Source organism: Salmo salar, chromosome ssa07 (assembly GCF_905237065.1).
Source record: "Salmo salar chromosome ssa07, Ssal_v3.1, whole genome shotgun sequence".
In the NCBI taxonomy this organism is placed as follows: domain Eukaryota; kingdom Metazoa; phylum Chordata; class Actinopteri; order Salmoniformes; family Salmonidae; genus Salmo; species Salmo salar.
In genome coordinates, this window is record NC_059448.1 from 41,841,389 (window position 1) to 41,866,746 (window position 25,358).

Sequence of the window (25,358 nt, forward strand, 5' to 3'; positions counted from 1 at the left end):
ATTACAACATTTTCTGTCAAGACAGAGCTCCTAAATGGGGCGGAATTGCAATCTACTGTAGAGATAGCCTGCAGAGTTCTGTCATACTATCCAGGTCTATGCCCAAACAGTTCGAGCTTCTACTTTTAAAGATACATCTCTCCAGAAATAAGTCCCTCACTGTTGCCGCTTGTTATAGACCCCCCTCAGCTCCCAGCTGTGCCCTGGACACCATATGTGAATTGATTGCCCCCCATCTATCGTCACAGTTTGTACTGCTAGGTGACCTAAATTGGGATATGCTAAACACCCAGGCCATCCTACAATCTAAGCTAGATGCCCTCAATCTCACACAAATGATCAAAGTACCTACTAGGTACAACCCTAAATCCATAAACATGGGCACCCTCATAGATATCATCCTGACCAACCTGCCCTCTAAATACACCTCTGCTGTTTTCAACCAGGATCTCAGCGATCACTGCCTCATTGCCTGCGTCCATTATGGGTCTGCGGTCAAACGATCACCCCTCATCACTGTCAAGCGCTGCCTAAAACACTACTGCGAGCAGGCCTATCTAATTGTCCTGGCCCGGGTATTCTGGAAGGATATTGACCTCATCCCATTAGTAGAGGATGCCTGGTTGTTCTTTAAAAGTGCTTTCCTCACCATCTTAAATAAGCATGTCCCATTAATGAAAAAAAAACTAAGAACAGATACAGCCCTTGATTCACTCCAGACTTGACTGCCCTTGACCAGCACAAAAACACTCTGTGGCGTACTGCACCAGCTTTGATTAGCCCCCACGATATGCAACTTTTCAGGGAAGCCAGGAACCAATACTGGGACACTGTAAAGTCTATGGAGAATAAGAGTACCTCCTCCCAGCTGCCCACTGCACTGAGACTAGGAAACACTGTCACCACTGATAAATCCATGATAATCAATAAGCATTTCTGTACGGCTGGCCATGCTTTCCACCTGGCTACCCCAACCCAGGCCAACAGCTCTGCACCCCCCCAGCAATTGGCCCTTGCCCCCTCTCCCCGATTCTCCTTCACCCAAATCCAGGCAGGTGATGTTGTGAAAGAGCTGCAAAATCTGGATCCCTACAAATCAGCAGGGCTAGACAATCTGGACCCTCTCTTCCTAAAATTATTTGCCGTCATTGTCGCAACCCCTATTACTAGTCTGTCCAACCTCTCTTTCGTATCGTCTGAGATTCCTAAAGATTGGAAAGCGGCCGCGGTCATCCCCCTCTTCAAAGGGGGAGACACTCTTGACCCTAACTGTTACAGACCTATATCCATCCTGCCCTGTCTTTCTAAGGTCTTCGAAAGCCAAGTGAACAAACAGATCACCGACCATTTCGAATCCCACTGTACCTTCTTCGCTATGCAATCTGGTTTCTGAGCTGGTCACGGGTGCACCTCAGCCACACGGGTGCACCTCAGCCACACTCAAGGTCCTAAACGATATCATAACTGCCATCGATAAAAGACAGTACTGTGCAGCCGTCTTCATCGACCTGGCCAAAGCTTTCGACTCTGTCAATCACCGCATTCTTATTGGCAGACTCAACAGCCTTGGTTTCTCTAATGACTGCCTCGCCTGGTTCGCTAACTACTTCTCAGATAGACTTCAGAGAGTCAAATCAGAGGGCCTGTTGTCCGGACCTCTGGCAGTCTCTATGGGGTTGCCACAAGGTTCAATTCTCGGGCCGACTCTTCTCTGTATATATCTTGCTGCTTTTGAGTCTTTGATCCACCTCTACGCAGACGACACCATTCTGTATACTTCTGGCCCTTCTTTGGACACTGTGTTAACAAACCTCCAAACGAGCTTCAACACCATACAACACTCCTTCCGTGGCCTCCAACTGCTCTTAAATGCTAGTAAAACTAAATGCATGCTCTTCAACCGATCGCTGCCCGCACCCGCCTGCCCGACTAGCATCACTACTCTGGACGGTTCTGACTTAGAATATGTGGACAACTATAAATACCTAGGTGTCTGGCTAGACTGTAAACTCTCCTTCCAGATGCACATTAAGCATCTCCAATCCAAAGTCAAGTCTAGAATTGGCTTCCGATTTCGCAACAAAGCCTCATTCACTCATGTTGCCAAACATACCCTCGTAAAACTGACCATCCTACCAAACCTTGACTTCGGCAATGTCATTTACAAAATAGCCTCCAAGACGCTACTCAGCAAATTGGTTGCAGTCTATCACAGTGCCATCGATTTTGTCACCAAAGCCCCATATACTACCCACCACTGCAACCTGTATGCTCTTGTTGGCTGGTCCTCGCTACATATTCGTCGCCAAACCCACTGGCTCCAGGTCATCTATAAGTCTTTGCTAGGTAAAGCTCCGCCTTATCTCAGCTAACTGGTCACCATGGCAACTCCCACCCGTAGCACGCGCTCCAGCAGGTATATTTCACTGATCATCCCCAAAGCCAACACCTCCTTTGGCCGCTTTTCCTTCCAGCTCTCTGCTGCCTATGACTGGAACAAATTGCAAAAATCACTGAAGTTGGAGACTTATATCTCCCTCACTAACTTTAAGCGTCAGCTGTCAGAGCAGCTTACCGATCGCTGCAGCTGTACACAGCCCATCTGTAAATAGCCCATCCAACCAACTACCTACCTCATCCCCATATGTTTTAGTTTTTCTGCTCTTTTGCACACAAGTATTTTTACTTGTACATCCTCATCTGCACACATATCACTCCAGTGTAAGTTGCTAAATTGTAATTAGTTCGCCACTATTGCACTATTTTGCACACACTGTATTCAGATTTTTCTGTTGTGTTATTGACTGTATGCTTGTTGATCCCATGTGTAACTCTGTGTTGTTGTTTTTGTCACAATGCTTTGCTTTATCTTGGCCAGGTCGCAGTTGTAAATGACAACTTGTTCTCAACTGGCCTACCTGGTTAAATAAAGGTAAAATATATACATATATATTTTTTAATCGATGTCAACTATGTCTAAGGCCTGGGGTTTTGTGTCCCATTTTTAACCCCTTTGAGACCCGTTCCAGATGGCCTCAGGCCAGAAGTTCATTGATCAAAGCCGTTAACCCCTCACTACCCCCCTTTATCGCCAACAGAGAGACCAGACTTTTATTCTGTACATGCTTCCTTTTAAAGTCATCATTGGCCTCATAGTGAAATCCCTGAGTGGTTCCCTTCCTCTCCGGCAACTGAGTTAGAAAGGACGCCTGTATCTTTGTTGTAACTGGGTGTATTCATACCCCATCCAAAGTGTAATCAATAACTAAACCATGCTCATATGGATACTCAGTGTCTGCTTTTTACATTTTTTGTGTTCTACCAATAGGTGCCCTTTTTTGTGAGGTGTTGGAAAACCTACCTGGTCTTTGGTTAAATCTGTGCTTTGAAATTCACTGCTCGACTGAGGGACCTTACAGATAATTGTAAACTCAGCAAAAAAGAAACGTCCTCTCACTGTCAACTGCGTTTATTTTCAGCAAGCTTAACATGTGTAAATATTTATATGAATATAACAAGATTCAACAACTGAGACATAAACAGAACAAGTTCCACAGACATGTGACTGACCGAAATGGAATAATGGGTCTGTAAACAAAGGGGTGGGTCAAAATCAAAAGTAACAGTCAGTATCTGGTGTGGCCACCAGCTGCATTAAGTACTGCAGTGCATCTCCTCCTCGTGGACAGCACCAGATTTGCCAGTTCTTGCTGTGAGATGTTACCCCACTCTTCCACCATGACACCTGCAAGCTCCATGACATTTCTGGGGGGAATGGTCCTAGCCCTCACCCTCCGATCCAAAAGGTATCAGACGTGTTCAATGGGATTGAGATCCGGGCTCTTCGCTGGCCATGGCAGTACACTGACATTCCTGTCTTGCAGGAAATCACGCACAGAATGAGCAGTATGGCTGTTGGCATTGTCATGCTGGAGGGACATGTCAGGATGAGCCTGCAGGAAGGGTACCACATGAGGGAGGAGGATGTCTTCCCTGTAACGCACAGCGTTGAGATTGCCTGCAATGACAACAAGCTCAGTCCGATGATGCTGTGACACACCACCCCAGACCATGATGAACCCTCCACCTCCAAATCGATCCCGCTCCAGAGTACAGGCCTCGGTGTAACGCTCATTCCTTCGACGATAAACGCGAATCCAACCATCACCCCTGGTGAGACAAAACCGCGACTCGTCAGTGAAAGCACTTTTTGCCAGTCCTGTCTGGTCCAGCGACGGTGGGTTTGTGCCCATAGGCGACATTGTTGCCGGTGATGTCTGGTGAGGACCTGCCTTACAACAGGCCTACCAGCCCTCAGTCCAGCCTCTCTCAGCCTATTGCGGACAGTCTGAGCGCTGATGGAGGGATTGTGCGTTCCCGGTGTAACTCGGACAGTTGTTGTTGCCATCCTGTACCTGTCCCGCAACTGTGATGTTCGCATGTATCGATCCTGTGCAGGAGTTGGTACACGTGGTTTGCCACTGCGAGGACTATCAGCGATAAGGTGGTCATTCAAAAATCATATTAAACACTATGACTTCTTAAGCACATTTTTACTCCTGATCTTTAGGCTTGCCATAACAAAGTGGTTGTATACTTGAATACCATCTCCTGGTTATCTGCACAGGATGTTTTAACCCCAACCCGGCATAGTTTCCCAGATGCCAGGAAGAAGAGACAATGAGATATTGTTCTAAACTCCTCCAGGCTCTCTCTATCTCGGGTCACACACACACCACATCATGTCTATGGAATGCCAGCTTTAGGTTTTTATGACCAAGTCATTGTCAGCTCAAACTATCTCTAGCAAAACCCATTTTCCTTGACCATACACCCAGACTTACTCGCTGGAAGCTAGAGTGGAAACCATCTCTTTACAGAAGCATAGAATTATACAGAACAGAAATGTCTTCCTATTTTTGTTAACTATTAATATCAAACAAATCTATCACACCCCTCAGTGCTGTTGATGTTTGTCACACTTAGGGGCAGGCAGTCATAAGATATGGGCCCTGGTGAGGTGAACCATGGCTTTAGACACTGGTGTGTGTGGAGGAAATTACTTAATTACATACTATGCTGTTTTTTACTTGAATAATTGTCCATTGTTATTTGATAGTATTTTTTACTGATACAAACTTGTCTTGTCTGACTTAGTCATCAATCTGAGCATACAGATTTATGAGCCATTTGGGTGCGACTGCAATATGTGACCTCTGTGTTTACAATCTGCAGGAATTTAGCTATGTTGGAATTGCAGGGAGGAACAGAGAATGGTGGCGATATTAGCTATCTTGATCTGCACAAATTAGCTAAATTACTTTTTACAACTCTGTTCCCCGGCCCTGTTTCTGCACATATGCTAACTGTCACACAGATAAGAGTATGTACTTTCTGTAAAAGGAGAGAGTCAGCTCTGTTCATTGGGCTTTTCAACTCTGAACTATTTGAGTGATTGTTGAATTGCTCCATTTTTGCAAAAATAATCAACAGTCTCTCTCTTCTTTTGGTTAGAATTTCCACCACCGATGTCAGCCAAAGGCAACAGACTCAGAGAGCACCATAATGCCTATACACATCCAGTCAAAACATCACATTATGAAGTGAACACTATGAACACAGCAGTTAGATCAGCTTGATAAATGAAGAAGTGTGTTGACTAGGCCTATTTGTTGAAAAAGGGTGTATACATACGTGCGTGTGTGTGTGTGTCTCCCAGGTGGTGTGTAAGTACCTGGAGGATCCGGTGCTGTTTGAGACGAAGGAGGTGGGGATGGTGAAGTTTGATATCTGCTACATACTGATGCTGCGCTCAGTTCAGCCTCTACGCCTACAACGTTTTCTGTCTGCGCTTCGCCAACAGGTTAGACACAAACACACACACGCTTCCCATCAACTGCTGCAGAAAGTGGAGCATCCTTGCAACACTCGTTTGTACAAGTTCCAGTCATGCTGGCATTCACCAAAAAATACTGGTCTATTCTGGGTTTCTTTCTTTTCATAGGAAACCAATAAATCCCATTTTATTTATCACATGTGCCGAATACAACTGGTGTCGACTTTACAGTGAACTGCTTGTTTACGAACCTTTCCCAACGATGTGGAGTAAAAAATAAAAATACAAAATGAAATGCTAACTAACACAATATACACATGAATGGAGCTACATACAGGGAGTACCAGTACCAGATCAATGGTACTGACTAGGCATCAGGACAGATAATAATAAGAGTAAAATAAAGAAGAGTAGTAGCAGCAAATGAGTGTAAAAGTGTTTGTGTCAGCATGTGTGATGTGTGAAATGCCTGAACTACTTTCTGAAATGGGTAGTATGACTCAAACAAGGTTCTTTTTTCTTTTCAGGAAACCGACTTTGTTTGTTTCGACACCAGACACGATAAGTTTGACAGTTATGACATTGAGTCACTGTTATTGTTAACAGACCAAGACAAGTCTGTACAAGGAACCACTGAGACTTTACACCGAAACAAAAGTGTTGGGGATTTGTGTGGGAGTGACTGTGTGTGTATGTAATGTCTAGTGTCTGTGTCAGTGCAAGATAGTTTGAGTACCATTAATTTACTATTTAGCGGTCTGGCTATTTAGCAGGCTTAGGGGTAGAAGCTGTCTCTGAGCCTGTTGGTCCGAGAGCCGATGCTCCGGTACCGTTTGCTGGATGGTAGCAGAGTGAAGTCTATGGCTTAGGTGGCTGGAGTCTTTGGCAATTTTTTGGGCCTTCCTCTGACACCGCCTGATATAGAGGTCCTGGATGGCAGGGAGCTTGGCCCTAGTGATGTACTGGGCTGTCCTTTGTAGCGCTTTGCGGTCAAGGGCGAGGCAATTGCCATACCAACCGGTGATGCAGCCAGTCAAGATGCTCTCGATGGTGCAACTGTAAAACTTTTTGAGGATCTGAGGGCCCATGCCAAATTTTTTTAGCCGCTTGGGGTAAAAAAGGCACGGCCGTGCCCTCTTCACGACTGTTCGGTTGTGTGCGGACCATGTTATGTCTTTAGTGAGGTGGATGCAACGGAACTTAAAGCTCTCGACCCACTCCACAACAACCCCATCGATGTGGATGGGGGCATCCTACAGTCCACAATCAGCTCCTTGGTCTTGCTGATGTTGAGGGAATGAGGTTGTTGTCCTGGCACCACACTGCTATGTCTCTGACCACATCCTTGTAGGCTGACTCATCGCCGTCGGTGATTAGGCCTACCACCGTTGTATCATCAGCAAGCTTGATGGTGTTGGAGCTGTGCGCTGCCACACAGTTGTGGGGAAACAGGGAGTACAGGAGGTGCTAAGCACACACCCCTGAGGGGCCCCCGTTTTGAGGGTCTTCATGGCAAAGGTATTGTTGCCTACCCTCCTGGATCCAGTTGCAGAGGGAGGAGTTCAGTCCCAGGGTCCCTAGCTTGGAGGGGACTATGTTGTTGAACGCTGAGCTCAAGACATCAGTCAGGAAGTTAAAGCTTGGTCGCAAATGGGTCTTCCAAATGGACAATGACCCCAAGCATACTTCCAAAGTTGTGGCAAAATGGCTTAAGGACAACAAAGTCAAGGTATTGGAGTGGCCAACACAAAGCCCTGACCTCAATCCTATAGACAATTTGTGGGCAGAACTGAAAAGGCGTGTGCGAGCAAGGAGGCCTATAAACCTGACTCAGTTACACCAGCTATGTCAGGAGGAATGGGACAAAATTCACCCAACTTATTGTGGGTAGCTTGTGGAAGGCTACCCGAAATGTTTGACCCAAGTTAAACAATTTAAAGGCAATGCTACCAAATACTAATTGAGTTTGTGTAAACTTCTGACCCACTGGGAATGTGATGAAAGAAATAAAAGCTGAAATAAATCATTCTGCTATTATTCTGACATTTCACATTCTTAAAACAAAGTGGTGATCCTAACTGACCTAAGACAGGGAATTTTTACTCGAATTAAATGTCAGGAATTGTTTAAATGTATTTGGCTAAGATGTATGTAAACTTCCCACTTCAACTGTATATAGGGAAGGTAATCAGGGAAGTAATGGAGTCCAGGTGAGTCTGATGACACTCAGGTGCGCGTAATGATGGTGACAGGTGTGCGCCATAACGAGCAACCTTGTGACCTAGAGGCCGGAGAGGAAGCACACATGACAGTGGATCTGTTGGGGTGGTATGTGAATTTATGGAATGGGTCTAGGATAATGATGATGTTTGTCATGACCACTTCATATTTACAGATGTGAGTGCTACAGGGCGATAGTCATTTAGGCAGATTACCTTGGAGCTTTTGGGAACAGGTACAATGGTGGTCAGCTTGAAACATGTTGGGATTACAGACTGGGGCATGGAAAGATTGAAAATGTCTGTAAGACACCTGCCAGCTGCTCTGGGCATGCTTTGGGAATGCACACTGGTATTCCGTCTGATTGTTAACCTGTTTAAACATTTTGCTCACATCGGCCACAAAGAGCAAAATCACATTGTCACCAGGAAAAGCAGTGTCTTTCATGCAAGGCACAGTGTTATATTCCTCAAAGCGAGCATGGAAGGCATTTAGCTCGTTTGGGAGTTTTGCATCGCTGGGCAGCTCATGGCTGGGTATCTCTTTTGTAATCTGTTATAGTCTGCAAGCCCTGCCACATACGACGAGCGTCGTAGCCGGTGTAATAGAATGACACCTTCCTCCTATATTGTCCTTTTGCATGTTTGCTGTCTTGTCAGACTTTGTAGTGGGATTTACTATATGCGTCCACGTCCGTGTCCCATTAATTGTAAGTGGTAACTCTAGCCTTTAGCACAGCTGTTGCCTGTAATCCATGGTTTTTGGAATACGTTCTTATAATCATTGTGGGGATGACATAGTCTATGCACTTATTGATGAAGCCCGTGACTGTTGTGTTAAACGCCTCAATTTTATCGAATGAATCCATACATATCCCAGTCTGTACTAGCAAAACAGTCTTGTAGCCTCGCGTCTGCTTCGTCCGACCACTTCCGTATTGAGCGCATCACTGGTGCTTCATGTTTGAGCTTTTGTTTAACAGGAAGCAGGAAAATAACTATCTAAGCAAAACATTTGAGAAGTGAAACCAGCTCCCTTGCTAACCACAGTTTCCCCCTTTCTATCGACATGCTCCACTCACAAGACTGCGTATAGATCCTCCCTGTTTGTAGCTCTTCTCTTAGAATGGGTGAGGACAGTTAAGAAAATATTTACCAAATAAACTAAAGTAATAAATAGAGTACAAGAAAATAACTAGAATTTCTGCATAAATTGGTCATAAGATTTGATCTGATCGTCATCTAGGTCACAACAATAGACAAACACAGTCTGCTTAAACTAATAAAACACAAACAATTATATGTTTTCATGTCTTTATTGAACACTCCGTGTAAACATTCAAATGTGCAGGGTGGGAAAGTATGTGAACCCTTGGATTTAACAACTGATTGACCCTCCTTTGGCAGCAATAACCTCAACCAAACATTTTCTGTAGATGCGGATCAGACCTGCACAACGGTCAGGAGGAATTTTGGGCCATTCCTCTTTACAAAATTGTTTCAGTTCAGCAATATTATTGGATTGTCTGGTGTGAACTGCTCTCTTGAGGTCATGCCACAGCATCTCAATCGGGTTGCAGTCAGGACTCTGACTGGGCCACTCCAGAAGGCGTATTTTCTTCTGTTGAAGCCATTCTGTTGTTGATTTACTTCTGTATTTTGGGTCGTTGTCATGTTGCATCACCCAACTTCTGTTGAGCTTCAATTGGCGGACAGATAGCCTAACATTCTCCTGCAAAATGTCTTGATAAACTTGGGAATTCATTTTTCCGTCAATGATAGCAAGCAGTCCAGGCCCTGAGGCAGCAAAGCAGCCCCAAATCATGATGCCCCCGCCACCATACTTTACAGTTGGGATGAGGTTTTGATGTTGGTGTGCTGTACCTTTTTCTCCACACATGGTGTTGTGTTTTCATTCCAAATAACTCAACTTTAGTTTCATCTGTCCACAGAATATTTTGGAACATCCAGGTGCACTTTTGCGAACTTCAGATGTGCAGCAATGTTTTTTTTTTGGACAGCAGTGGCTTCTTCCATGATGTCCACCCATGAACACCATTCTTGTTTAGTGTTTTACGTGTCGTAGACTCGTCAACAGTGATGTTACCATGTTCCAGAGATTTCTGTAAGTCTTTAGCTGACACTCTAGGATTCTTTTTAACCTCAATGAGCATTCTGCGCTGTGCTCTCCAATCTCATCTCATTGATTGGACTCCAGGTTAGCTGACTCCTGACTCCAATTAGCTTTTGGAGAAGTCGTTAGCCTAGGGGTTCACATACTTTTTACAACCTACACTGTGAATGTTTATATGTATTCAACATAGACAAGAAAAACACAATCATTTGTGTGTTATTAGTTTAAGCACTGTTTGCCTTTTGGTGTGACTTAGATTAAGATCAATTTATGCAGAAATCCAGGTAATTCCAAAGAGTTCACATACTTTTTCTTGCCACTGTAACACAATAAAATAATAATAACGAGGCTATATACAGGGGGTACCGGTACTGAGTCAGTGTGCAGGGGTACAGGTTAGTTGAGGTCATTTGTACATGTAGGTAGGGGTGAAGTGTGTTTACATAGATAATAAACAGCGCGTAGCAAATAAATAGTCCGGTAGCTATTTGATTAAGCTGTTAAGGAGCCTTTTGGTCTTAGACTTGGCTCTCTGGTACCTCTTGGCGTGCGGTAGCAGAGAAAACAGTCTTTGACTTGGGTGACTGGAGTCTCTGACAATTTTATGGGCTTTCCTCTGACACCGCCTATTATATAGGTCCTAGATGGCAGGAAGCTAGGCCCCACAGATGTACTGGGCCATACGCACTACCCTCTGTAGCGCCTTACAGTCAGATCCTGAGCAGTTACCATACCAGGCAGTGATGCAGCCGGTCAGGATGCTCTCGATGGTGCAGCTGTAGAACTTTTTGAGGATCTGGGGACCATTGCCAAATCTTTTCAGTCTACTGAGGGGGAAAAGGTTTTGTTGTGTCCTCATCATATCTGTCTTGGTGTGTTTGGACCATGATAGTTTTTTGGTGATGTGGACACCAAGAAACTTGAAACTCTCGACCCGCTCCACTGCAGCCCCGTCGATGTTAATGGGAGCCTGTTCAACCCGCCTTTTCCTGTAGTCCACAATCCGCTCCTTTTTCTTGCTCACATTGAGGGAGAGGTTGTTGTCCTGGCACCACACTGCCAGTTCTCTGACCTCCTCCTCCCTATAAGCCGTCTCATCATTGTTGGTGATCAGGCATACCACTGTTGTGTCGTTAGCAAACTTAATGATGGTGTTGGAGTTGTGTTTATACGCCCCTGGTCTCATCTCTGTTCTACACAGGCCTTTCTTTCTGGACCACTTTGATGACTACCAGAAGTACTTCACTGTCATGAACTATGCAGAGGGGGTCCAGCTCAAACAGGTAATGAAGCTAAAGCAAACCCCTGCATACATCAAAAGCAGGCTAAGCTAACCGACGGAAAAGGACAAACGCATGCACACACAAAAAAAGTAAACAAACACTTGTAAAAGAAAACAAACACAAGGCAACAACACAAAAACACACACTCAGCTACAAGAAACACACACCACCTGAATTACATCCCTAAATCTGATACTGTGTGCCCCAGGTTCACTACGATGAATTCATACCCATGAGAACCATGAAAAGCAGTATCCTCAATATTCACGGAAAGAGGTTGAGGTAAACACACGCTTTTAATGCTTCACTTGTCTGTCTGTATGTGTGAGTTCTGCTGGGTGGACACTACACGACTTTCAAAATCCTAACATCACCTCTCACATTAAACGACTGTCTGTCTTGTATTTTTTTTTGGTGTTGCCAACGTAGTGGTGCGCACACTAAACGATGTGGCACAGACGGGGGTCACACACTACAAGATTCTTCACTTGGTCATGAGGATTGTCGATACCACGCTGTCTCGCAAAAACAATGATGTGATTTAACGTAGCTACAACGAGCTGTGGCTCAAAGCAGCCTCATAAACGTTTTCAGTCAGACATTCACGGTTGCCATACAGAGTTGAAATATCGAGCCAACATTTTGAATAACATTGCTTGTGAACATTAGAGCTGTAACGATTTGACACTTTAGCTTTGGTTAAAGGCATATACAAACGCATTCTAGTAGTAGTCATGGCTCTTGCTCAAGAGTCTACACATTCTGGGTGATGTGAAACAACGTCATCACCTCACTGGCTTCTTCTCTGGTGAGCTCTCATTGGCTTGCTGATCACCATTCTTAAAAATTGGCGTTGCCCATCTCACGTTACAGGAGCATTGCAGATTTTGTGGCGATAAAATCAAACATGTTTGAAAATATCGGGACGTCCGGGACTGCTCAAAGACTAGATCGGTAGCCCTCAGATTGCGTCTTTGACCTGCTCACATTATATGAGCGTCGGTGACGGCCGTGCGCCGCGAGTAGGCAGCAACATGGGGATTTTGTCTCCCATCTCAAAACATGTTTAGGACAGATAAATCGTGCGGTGTACACCTGGCTATACTTCGGAAAAGTAATATATAGTAATACATTTAACAAAGTAACACATTATTACTTTGCGCTACTTTCATGAAAAAAATCTATATCTCACTCGTTTGTTTGACTGTCAGAGAGAACAAGGCGAGATGCTCGTGCGCTACCAAAGATAAGCTACTTACTCAATCAAAATGTATTTGTCACATGCTTCGTTGACAACGTATAGACTAACTGTGAAATTCTATCCTACGGGTCCTTTTCCAACAATGCGGAGTTAAAGATAAGATAAAATTCAAATATACAAGCTTGGCACACCTGTATTTGGGGAGTGTCTCCCATTCTTCTCTGCGTTGCTGCACAGCTAGTTTCAGGTCTCTCCAGAGATGTTCAATCAAGTTCAAATCCGGGCTCTGGCTGGGCCACTAACTTTCACACCCTGATCTGTTTCACCTGTATTTGTGATTGTCTCCACCCCCCTCCAGCTGTCGCCCATATTCCCCATTATCCCCTGTATATTTATACCTTGTGTTCTCTGTTTGTCTGTTGCCAGTTTGTCTTGTTTGTCAAGTCAACCAACGTTTTTTCGTCTCAGCTCCTGCTTCTCCCCAGTCTCTCTTTTTCTTGCCCTCCTGGTTTTGACCACTCTGCCTGACCCTGAGCCTGCCTGCCGTCCTGTACCTTTCACCCACTATTCTGGTTATCGACCCCTGCCTGCCTAGACCTGTTGTTTGCCGGCCCTGTTGCCGTAAAAAACATTGTTACTCCGACACAGTCTGCATCTGGGTCTTACCTTCAAATCTGATACGTCAAGGACTTTGAGTCTTGTCCTGAAGCCACTCCTGCATTGTCTTGGCTGTGTGTTTAGGGTCATTGTCCTGTTGAAAAGTGAACCTGCGCCCCCGTCTGAGGTCCTGATTTCTCTGTATTTTGCTCTGTTCATCTTTGCCTCAATCCTGTCTAGTCTCCCAGTCCCTGCCGCTGAAAAACATCCCCACAGCATGATGCTGCAACCACCATGGTTCACTGTAGGGATGGTGCCAGGTTTCCTCCAGATGTGACGCTTGGCATTCAGACCAAAGAGTTCAATCTTCGTTTCATCAGACCAGAGAATCTTGTTTTTCATGGTCTGAGAGTCCTTTAGGTGCATTTTGGCAAACTCCAAGTGGGCTGTCATGTGCCTTTTACTGAGGAGTGACTTCCGTCTGGCCACTACCATAAAAGCTTGATTGGTGGAGTGCTGCAGAGATGGTTGTCCTTCTGGAAGTTTCTCCCATCTCCACAGAGGAACTCTAGAGCTCTGTCGGAGTGACCATCGGGTTCTAGGTCACCTCCCTGACCATGGCCCTTCTCCCCCGATTGCTCAGTTTGGCCGGGCGGCTAGCTCTAGGAAGAGTCTTGGTGGTTCCAAACGTCTTCCATTTAAGAATGATGGAGGCCACTGTGTTCTTGGGGACCTTCAATGCTGCAGAAATGTTTTGGTACCCTTCCCCAGATCTGTGCCTCGACACAATCCTGTCTTGGATCATCTACCGACAATTCCTTCAACCTCATGGCTTGGTTTTTGCTTTGACATGCACTTACATGTATGGGACCTTATATAGACATTTGTGTGCCTTTCCAAATCATGTCCAATCAATTGAATTTACCACAGGTGGACTCCAATCATGTTATAGAAACATCTCAAGGATGATTAATGGAATCAGAATGCACCTGAGCTCAATTTCAAGTCTCATAGCAAAGGGTCTGAATACTTATGTAAATAAGGTATTTCTGTTTTGTATTTTTAATACATTTGCAAAAATTCTAAAAACATGTTTTTGCTTTGTCATTATGGGGTATTGTTTGTAGATTTCTGAGGAATTTGTTTTATTTTTTTGTTTTAAAGTCGAAATACTTTCCTAAGGTAATGTATAGGTAGGGGTAAAGTGACTAGGCATCAGGATAGATAATAGACAGTAGCAGCAGTGAGTGTGTGACTATGCAGTACTGCTAACTCAGGTTTGATGATCACTAATTTCTCCTTTCATCTGTGGCGCTGCTTTCCTGTGCTAGTCTACAAGTGCTGCGCTGTACAGTATATGGGATGCTTAATTAGCCATATTTACTGATTGTACATTTTTGCTTTAGTGTGATTTAAGTTTAAGTGGATTGAGGCTTTAAGCCTTTGGGATGTTTTGATGTGTAAAGTCATAGTACAAGAAGAGAAGGGTTGCTGCATATTAGTGAGCATGTTTGGGGAAGTGTACCCCCTGTGACCGGAGACCCGGAATATGCTATCTGTGTCAAAGGGTGAGTGTAGCTGGTGCATAGGAGTCAGGCGCAGAAGAGCAGAGATGAGTGGACAAAGCACTTTACTAGGCAATAGGGGCACAGAACGCAACCGTGTCACAAAACAAATGCCCAACGAACAAATGAGGTAGCACAAAGTACAAAACCCAAGTACAAAGTACAGGCTGCCACAACGCACGGGTAATAAAACAAACCTGGCGCAAACCAGCCGGAAGCGTGCCGACCTCAACAATGAACAATTTCACACACAGACTTGGGGGGAACAGAGGGATAAATACACGACAAGTAATGAGAAAAATGTAAACCAGGTGTGTGGGAAAACAAGACAAAAGAAATTAAAAGTGAATCGGCGATGGCTAGAAGACCGGTGACGTCTACGAAACATTTAAGAACACATGCTCTTTCCATGACAGACTGACCAGGTGAATCCAGCTGAAAGCTATGATCCCTTATTGATGTCACTTGTTAAATCCACTTCAATCAGTGTAGATGAAGGGGAGGAGACTGTTTAAGAGACCGGTTAAAGAAGGATTATTAAGCATTGAGGCAATTAAGATGGATTGTGTATGTGTGCCATTGAGGGTGAATGGGCAAGATAAAATATTTAAGTGCCTTTGAGTGGGGTATGGTAGTAGATGCCAGGAGCACTGGTTTGAGTGCGTCAAGAACTACAACACTGTTGGGTTTTTCACGCTTATAGGGGATTTTCCAGTACATGTAATATTATGCATCTTAGAGTCAATATAGGCTTAAAAGTAAAAACCATTATGTGTGTGTCTGGGTCATTAGGCCTAAGGGAAGCCATTACCTAGTCCCATGAAGACCATTACACATGCACTCTGAAGCAATTACCCAACCCTATAGGCAGCATTTGACATGCACCTGCGTTAGGAGTGTATGTCTATATTATTTTGTGTCATTGCTATGGTTACGCCACCAATAGAGTCTATGCCCTGAAGTCTGTGTCAATAAGAGTGGAAACCAAGTTAAGATGGGCGTAAACAAGTTAGAAGCAAGACAAAGATATATTGGTGGCTGAATGCCCAAGGGTATGGGTCATTTACATAAAGAGGTGTGACTATGTATGTGATGTAAGGATGAAACTGTATAAAAGGAGTGTGCTGAGACTGGGGACATTTGCTCCATGGACCAGCTCGGCTTGTTACTTTGTAATAAAGTCTATTAGAATTCACATGTTCTAGTATCTGAGAGAGATTATTGAACCAATACTTCTACGACATGCTCAACAGTGATGGATTCAGGGGGTATTTGTTTTATGTGGTTCAGGGTGTGTTTGTGTATGTGTTCATGTAGAGGGGGTATTTGGTTTATATTGTTCGGGGTGGTTGTGTATGTAGAGGGGTATTTGATTTATTAGTCCAGGGTTTTGGTTATTGTTCTATGTTAGTTTAGAGAAGCTTAACCAAGTTTAATTCTTCCCAAAGGGTCGACACAGCTGTATTCAGAGAAAAACATGTTCCCACCACTACAAGTATATATACTCCACTTTAGGCACTCCTCCTTCTCTCCAATCCTTACAGTTCGACAGGAAGAGGGTAATAGGATAATAAACCATAATTTATCCCTTCAGGGGATCTGGCCCTGACCTCTACCCCTCCTTCACTTAATCCACAGATGTCCATCCGCTTCCCCTATAGCGATCCTGTGACTTCCTCACGTTCACTCAACACATTCTAAAGCCATCTGTCTTCTACAGAGAACCATTAACCTCTTGGGGATCCCTGCCCGGTAATGGGATTCATTACCGGGCATGTAAAAACCAGTCTCTTTCACTCCTTTATATACTATACTTCTGCTTCTGATCTATCATGTCTCTAGTATAGCAATGTTCAAAGTTTACCCCGAATCCAACACTTTGTAATAAAGTCTAATTGAACTCCCAGGCTCCGGTATTTGAGAAATATTATTGACTGAATATTTCCACAACAGTATCAAGAATGGTCCACCACCCAAAGGACATCCAGCCAACTTGACACAACTGTGGGAAACATTGAAGTCAACATGGGCCAGCATCCCTGGGAAACGCTTTCAACCCCTTGTAGAGTCCATGCCCCGACAAATTGAGGCTGTTCTGAGGGCAAAAGGGGGAAGAGCCAAAACCACAATATTAGGAAGGTGTTCTTAATGCAGCTGTCATTACATTTCTCCAAACAGCCTTTCTCCGCTCGCTGGAGAACTAAATGAGGAAACAAGTCAAGACCGGATCATGGAAACAGGCTCCCGGTACAGATATGATTCTGAAAGTAACACACGCGTTGTTTGACAAAGTAACTGTAATAATATTACCCAATTTGAGAAAGCTACTTTACTCCGTTAATCATAAAAGTAATCTGATTACGTAACACCTTACTTTTTCAAACACTTGCCCCCAATCTCCCCCTTCCCCAAAACACGTATAAATATCGGACTATAAATTGTGCCTCCTGTATTATACTTATACTAAAATGCTTTATTCTTTTTGCCATTTACTTTATGTTTGTACTCTTTTCTTTTATTATTTTTTATCGTTGCATTGCAAAGAAGGAACCCTCAAGTAAGCATTTAGTTGGACGTTGTGACAATGTGTATCCCATACGATTAATAAAACTTGAACCTTTAAAGCGTTACCCCTGTAGGGGGGTAGGGTCCCAAAGACCCTCCCCATTATTGATTAAGGGGACCTTAAGATTCATATGCTTGTCTCACTATTGTACTGTTGCTATGTGTCTGAACTCTGCTGCTATACGTTACACAAGCTATCTATATTAGTCTTTGCGGTTAAGCCCTAATGGTGCAAGAGTGTGCTTGCAGGCCAGGTGTGAGTCAGACTGAAACTAGATATAGAGAAGTAACCACTGTCTGGTTTTGACATTTTGATCTTGTGTGACAGTGGACAATGCTAATTAATTCGGAGAAGCTACTGTACTAGGTTACCTTACCTTATAACTTATTGCTGCACATATACATTGAGGTAGGTGATCACACCAATAGGGAGTGATCACATGTATATAATCAGCTGTGCCCTTTGGTTAGCTGCAGAACTTACTCTGAGACATACACGCTGTGTTTCTATTGCTAACTTCTGTCTGTAATTGCATTAATAAAGTTTGATATATTTTAAGGAAGATATTGTCTGACTGCTGGTTTCACCAATAAGACAATGATTGACAAGGAACAAGGAACCTACCCTAACACTCCCAACACTGTACGTAATTATTTTTTATTTCACCTTTATTTAACCAGGTAGGCTAGTTGAGAACAAGTTCTCATTTGCAACTGCGACCTGGCCAAGATAAAGCATAGTGTCACGTCCTGACCATAGTAAGATGTTATTTTCTATGGTAGAGTAGGTCAGGGTGTGACAGAGGGTGTTTTTCTATGTTTTATATTTCTATGTTCATGTTCTAGTTTTGTATTTCTATGTTGGTTTTGTTTGGGATGATCTCCAATTAGAGGCAGCGGTCCTCGTTGTCTCTAATTGGAGATCATACTTAACTTCTCTAGGGTAGGGGGCAGTATTTTCACGGCCGGTTGAAAAACGTACCCAAATTAAACGGCCTACTACTCGGGCCCAGGAACTAGAATATGCATATTATTAGTAGACTTGGATAGAAGACACTCTGAAGTTTCTAAAACTGTTTGAATGGTGTCTGTGAGTATAACAGAACTCATATGGCAGGCAAAAACCTGAGAAAAATCTAACCAAGAAGTGGGAAGTCTGGTGCTTGTAGTCCTTTCAAGTCATTGCCTATCGAACACACAGTGACTTAGGGTTTATTTTGCACTTCCTAAGGCTTCCACTAGATGTCAACAGTCTTTAGAAAGTTGTTTGAGGCGTCTATGATGAACAGAGAGCGAACAGAGGAAGTTGGAAGTTGTTGACTCAGGAAAGCAAATGAGTTCATTGCCGCGTTTTTCAAGACACTGGAATCGTCCGGTTGGAATATTATTGAAGTTCTAAGTTAAAAAGGCCCTAAAGATTGATGCTATACAACGTTTGACATATTTGAACGAACGTAAATATAACTTTTTTTGACTTTTGTCGTGACATTTTGGCCGTGCTTCCTACACTTGGAGTAGCTTACTGAAAGCGGAAACAACAAGGAGTTATTTGGACATAAATTATGGACTTTATCGAACAAAACAACATTTATTGTGGACCTGGGATTCCTGGAAGTGCCTTCTGATGAAGATCATCAAAGTTAAGTGAATATTTCTAATGCTATTTATGATTTTAGATGACTGCAAAATGGCGGGTATCTGTATTGCCTAGTGTCTTTTTCTGAGCACAGTACTCAGATTATTGCGAAGTGTGCTTTCCCCGTGAAGCTTTTTTTAAATCTGTCACAACGGTTGCATAAAGGAGATGTTCATCTATAATTCTTTGAATAACAGTTTAATATTTTATCAACGTTTTATGATGAGTATTTTTGTAAATTGTTGTGCTGATTCACCGCCAGTATTGGAGGCAAAATATTTTCTGAACATCACGCGCCAATGTAAAAGGCTGTTTTTGGATATAAATATCAACTTGATCGAACAAAAAATGCATGTATTGTGTAACATGATGTCCTAGGAGTGTCATCTAATGAAGATCGTCAAAGGTTAGTGCATAATTTTAGCTGAATTTCTGGTATTTGTGACGCCTGTCCTTGCTAGGAAAATGGCTGTGTGGTTTTTCTTGTGTTGGAACTGTCCTAACATAATCTAACTTCATGCTTTCGCCGTAAAGCGTTTTTGAAATCGGACAACGTGGTTACATTAAGGAGACGTGTATCTTTAAAATGGTGTAAAATAGTCGTGCGTTTGAGAACTTTGAATTATGACATTTTGTGGTTTTGAATTTGGCGCTCTGATTTTTCACTGGCTGTTGAATAGTGTGAACCGTGGGTGGGACGCTAGCATCCCACATGCCCAAGAGAGGTTAAGTAGTGTTTTTTTTCCACCTGGGTTTGTGAGAGATAATTTTGAGTAGTGTATGCTTCACCTCTGCGTTACAGTTTGTTGGTTTTGTCATTCAGTTTATTTATGTATTGCATAGTTTCACAGTATAAATAAAATGTGTAACAACACACACGCTGCACTTTGGTCCGCTTCTCCTTTCGACAACCGTGACAGAATCAACCAACACCAAAGGACCAAGCAGTGTGATCAGCAGGACAAATGGACTTGGGAGGAGATATTGGATGGGAAAGGACCCTGGAGGCAGGCTGGGGAGTATCGCCGTCCTAAAGAGGAAATCGAGGCAGCAAGAGCGGAGCGGCGATACTTCGAGGCACTATACCAACCATGAGGCAAGTGCGAGAGGCAGCCCCAAATAATGTTTGGGGCGGGGGGCACACGGGGAGATTGGCAGCGTTAGGTTGGAGACCTGAGCCAACTCCCCGTGCTTACCGTGGGGAGCAAGTGAAGAAGCAAGCACCGTGTTATGCGGTGATGCGCACTGTGTCGCCAGTGCACATTCACAGTCCGGTGCGATCTGTGCCCGCACCCCGTATTTGCTGAGCTAGGTTGAGCATTCAGCCAGGAAGGGTGGTGCCAGCTCAGCGCTCCTGGTCTCCAGTTCGCCTTCTCGGTCCAGGATATCCTGCGCCGGTGCTGCGCACTGCCCAGTTCGTCCTGTGCCAGCTCCCTGCGTTTGCCGGGCGAAAGTAAGCATCCAGCCAGGACGGGTTGTGCCAGCTATACGCTCGAGACCTCCAGTGCACCTCCACGGCCCAGTATATCCTGTGTCTGCCCCACGTACCCGGCCTCCAGTGAGTCTATCCAGCCTGGTACGCCCTGTGCCTGCTCCCCGCACTTGCCCTGAGGTGCGTGTTACTAGTCTGGCGTCACCTGTGCCAGCCCCACGCATCAGGCCTCCAGTGCGCATTCCCAGTCCAGAGCTTCCGGCGACAGTTCCCAGTCCAGAGCTTCCGGCGACAGTTTCCCAGTCCAGAGCTTCCGGCGACAGTTCCCAGTCCAGAGCTTCCGGCGACAGTTCCACAGTTCGGAACCTCCTGAGACGGCCCACAGTCCGGAACCTCCTGAGACGGCCCACAGTCCGGAACCTCCTGAGACGGCCCACAGTCCGGAACCTCCTGAGACGGCCCACAGTCCGGAACCTCCTGCGACGGCCCACAGTCCGGAACCTCCTGCGGAACCTCGGACTGTGGGCCATCTCAGGAGGTTCCGGACTGTGGGCCGTCTCAGAAGGTTCCGACGGCCCACAGTCCGGTCTGCAGTCCGGAGCCTTCAGGTTCCGACGGCCCACACTCCGGAACCTCCTGCGACGGCCCACAGTCCGTCGCAGGAGGTTCCGGACTGTGGGCCTCAGAGCAGTGGGCAGCTGGGAGGAGGTGCTCTTATTCTCCGTGGACTTTAGTGTCCCAGAACTTTTTTGAGTTACTACTACAGGATGCAAATTTCTGTTTGAAAAAGCTAGCCTTAGCTTTCCTAACTGCCTGTGTATATTTGTTCCTAACTTCCCTGAAAAGTTGCATATCAGTTGTTATTGTTTTTGTTCTCTCTCTACTCCCATCTATCTCTGTCCCTCTATCCCTTATCTCCACCTCTCCCTCTCTCATCTTTCTCTGTCTGCCTACTCCCTTTGTTTCTGAGACTAGCCAGTTCAAGGCCAGACCAGCTGTCCTCCTGTTCCCACTGTGTATACATGGTAACTGTGATAGATGGTACTGCCGTTGTAAGGAAAGGAGGGGGAGCAGCGGAGGACCAGCAGCAGCTGCATAAAACTGTAAGATGTGTGTAGGCTTAAGGTTGTTACTCTGTATTTTTTGGTCCCTACATTTACAGACCTAAAACTCATGCATGGCTACTGGTCTTGTTGAGAGTAATATGTTTTTTCAAGGTGTGGAAAATGCTGGATAAAAGGATAAAGCATATTTAAAAGGATATTTAAATAACGTTAATAGATGTGGTCTGTTCCAATCTGCTGAAGAACTGAAGGACAAACCTCTCATTATATACTCATCTTATCTCTATAAGCTCTCCAATTGCTTAGGCCCTGGTCAAAACATCTCCACCCTCTGGGTCAGAGTAAACTATCATTTCAACGTGTTGAAAGCTAAGTTACAGCTATCGGCCTTAGCCTCAGAAAGGTCACCTAGGATACCAAATTCTGCTTTATGATGATGACTCCTAATGTCAGGAGGGGGAGCAGCAGAGAACCAGCAGCAGCTAGGTAAACTTTTGTGGACATAAAGAATTTACGACCCAACAGGCTAGGAGGGTGAGAGTGCAGTTGGTTAGTTGTCTTCTGTTATTTCAAATGTGGTCCTGTGTGGTTCCGTTGGTAGAACATGGCGCTTGGAATGCCAAGGGTTATGGGTTCGACTTCTGCAGGGGCCACCCATGCGTAAAAGGTATGCACGCCTGACTAAGTCGCTTTGGATAAAAGTGTCTGCTAAATAGCATATGTTGTAATCTCAAATCTGTCATAGGTAGATTGGATGGTTTAACAGGTGATTAGTGATATATAACACAGATACTGATCCTAAAGCGATTTAGTTTCACTAATCTGCGAACACCTCAGTGTGCAGGAAAACTGCTATGTATCTTAGTGGGAGTTTCCTGTAGTGATAGTTTCCCCCAGGGGATGGGTACAATGGCACTGTTCATCTATAAATCAATAGTGATACATTGCAGAGTCTTACCATTGTATACTAAAGCCCATATACTTAATCAAATTTCTCACACTTAGTTTGTATTTCTTAATTTCTCATAAACCTTATTTTAGTTGTATTATATAATATGTTCCATTTAAATGTCATCCATTATTAACCCCTGCTAATAACATCCAGTGTATGATCTAACCCTCTATGATCTGTTCTTGGATCAGGTGAACGTGTGATGAAGTTTCAGATCCTGGAGGTGAACTTCAGTCCAGACTGCGCCCGGGCCTGCTTCTATCACCCTGGCTTCTACGACCACATGTTCCAAACACTCTTCCGAAATGAGGCTGATCAGTTCCCTGTCACTCAGGTCTCATGATGACCTCTAACCCCGGACCTCGAACCCTTCCATATTATGCAGTTGAAAAGGCCCATTTGGAAAATGTGTATTTCCTCTTTTTAGTGGAATTTGATATTGAGTAATGGTCTGGACCAGAGGTGCCAAATACATTTTGCCCCCTGGGCCACATTCGTTCTCCACCGAGGTCTGGAGGACCGCACTTAAAATGTATTATATTTCCTCGCCATCAACATTTGCAAATAAATTGTTTTTAAATACCTTTTGGAATGTTCTATGCTCCCTGACTGTTGTTGTGGAAATATTGAATTAAATATTTCTCAGATCCCGGAACTTGTGAATTCAAAAAGACTTTATTACAAAGTAACAGAGCCGAGCAATTCCATGGGAGAACTAACTTTTCTTGTTACAGACCTCAGGCTTTATAGGTTTCCACCTTCAAATAACACACATAGTCACTCACCTCTATGTAGATGGTTAACTCCCCTTGGCCTTACGCCACTATCTTCCTGTCCCAATTCTTGCTTGTTAATGCCGACATCTGCTTCAGTTTAGATTAAATTGGTGGCAGCGACATAGTGTTAATGCCAAAAATAACACATTTATTGCATATATACTTCCCTAGTATAAGTGCTAATCTAATAATACTTGATTAGAACAAACATATGTTCTTATTACAGATACATGGCTTTGGTGCCTATATTTATTAACTAAGGTACTCATTTTCTGCTTACGTTCTCTTTTTACATGTCTAGTGATTAACTCCATGTTGACCCAGTCTTTACACTCCCGTGGATTCTGCTAACGTTCTGTTTTTATATGTTCAATGGTTAACTCTTTGTTTATCCAGCTCTGCCCTTTCACCTGAGCTCAGCCTTTAGTCTGCTTACACATGTCTTTAATTAAACCAATCTTTTCTGTCTCAATACTTCTGGGAGAACAGTCTGGATACTGGAAAATCAACCATAGTCATGAGTTTTTCACCTACACTGTCTAGATTTGGTTTCGATGACTGTTAGCAAACTGGAAAGACTGAAGAGACTGTAAATGTAGGTTCATTATAATTTCTACAGTTTTGATTTGGCTTTAGTCATTTTAAATGTCAAATGAGTTTTTCCCTGAATGTTTATTATTTTTTACATTATTCAAACCTCCTGCGGTACGGTTTGAAGGGGCTCACGGGATGGATGTGAGCCGCAGGCCGTAGATTTGACACGCTGGTCTGAACTGATACACACTGATTTCTCACACACACACCCCCACCCAGAGAAAAGTAGGTAGGCCCAGAGTAGGGGTGGTAAGGGGAGTGGGAACTGTTGTGGAAATATTTCTTAAAATATCTCTTAAACACCAGAGCTTGTGAATTCAAAATATACTTTATTACAAAGTAACAAGCCGAGTGGTCCATGGAGCAACTGCCGGTCCCAGACTCGGAGATCTCTTTATATACAGTTTTAATTTGACACATCATACATAGTCACTCCTCTCTATGTAAATCACCACCATCTTTTGGCGTTCTGCCACTATTGTTGCCTAATCTTACTTCTAGTCTGTCTACGCCCATCTTTACTTGGTTTCCCCTCCTCTTATTGACACATACTCTAAGGCGTAGATTTTATTGGTGGCGTGACCATAGCAAATGATACAAAAATAATAGACATACACACATAATGCAGGTGTACGTCTAAGGATAATTATACGATTATGTAGCGGCTTCCCTTAATCCCATAATCAAATCAAATCAAATGTATTTATATAGCCCTTCTTACATCAGCTGATATCTCAAAGTGCTGTACAGAAACCCTGCCTAAAACCCCAAACAGCAAGCAATGCAGGTGTAGAAACACGGTGGCTAGGAAAAACTCCCTAGAAAGGCTAAAACCTAGGAAGAAGCGAGAGGAACCAGGCTATGAGGGGTGGCCAGTCCTCTTCTGGCTGTGCCGGGTGGAGATTATAACAGAACATGGCCAAGATGTTCAAATGTTCATAAATTACCAGCATGATCAAATAATAATAATCACAGTAGTTGTCGAGGGTGCAACAGATCAGCACTTCAGGAGTAAATGTCAGTTGACTTTTCATAGCCGATCATTGAGAGTATCTCTACCGCTCCTGCTGTCTCTAGAGATTTGAAAACAGCAGGTCTGGGACAGGTAGCACGTCAAGTGAACAGGTCAGGGTTCCATAGCTGCAGGCAGAACAGTTGAAACTGGAGCAGCAGCACGGCCAGGTGGGCTGGGGATAGCAAGGAGTCATCATGCCAGGTAGTCCTGAGGCATGGTCCTAGGGCTCAGGTCCTCCGAGAGAGAGAGCATACTTAAATTTACACAGGACACCGGATAAGACAGGAGAAATACTCCAGATATAACAGACTGACCCTAGGCCCCCGACACATAAACTACTGCAGCATAAATACTGGAGGCTGAGACAGGAGGGGTCAGGAGACACTGTGGCCCCATCTGATGATACCCCCAGACAGGGTCAAACAGGCAGTATGTAACCCCACCCACTTTGCCAAAGCACAACCCCCACACCACTAGAGGGATATTTTC

At 44.2% G+C, this 25,358-nt stretch overlaps 1 protein-coding gene and 1 long non-coding RNA gene across 14 annotated transcripts in view; one reads left to right on the forward strand and one right to left on the reverse strand.

The window, feature by feature from the left end:
* LOC106609317 (tubulin--tyrosine ligase-like protein 12) overlaps window positions 1–23,478 on the reverse strand; it is a 39,769-nt gene extending 16,291 nt beyond the window's left edge. For 2 of the 13 annotated variants that reach the window (XR_006770649.1, XM_045721999.1), the window contains exon 1: window positions 23,068–23,478. The gene's annotated coding sequence lies outside the window, so the exon portion shown is untranslated. Of the gene's footprint in view, window positions 1–5,694; window positions 6,575–23,067 lie in introns of those variants that run through there. The other 11 variants (XR_006770648.1, XR_006770642.1, XR_006770650.1 and 8 more) reach the window with 10 other exon arrangements.
* Window positions 11,382–23,071, forward strand: LOC123743775 (uncharacterized). The gene is made up of 4 exons (XR_006770651.1): window positions 11,382–11,472; window positions 11,681–11,754; window positions 21,444–21,571; window positions 22,676–23,071. It is a non-coding gene; the product is annotated as an uncharacterized lncRNA (long non-coding RNA).
* Window positions 23,479–25,358: the final 1,880 nt, after the last annotated feature.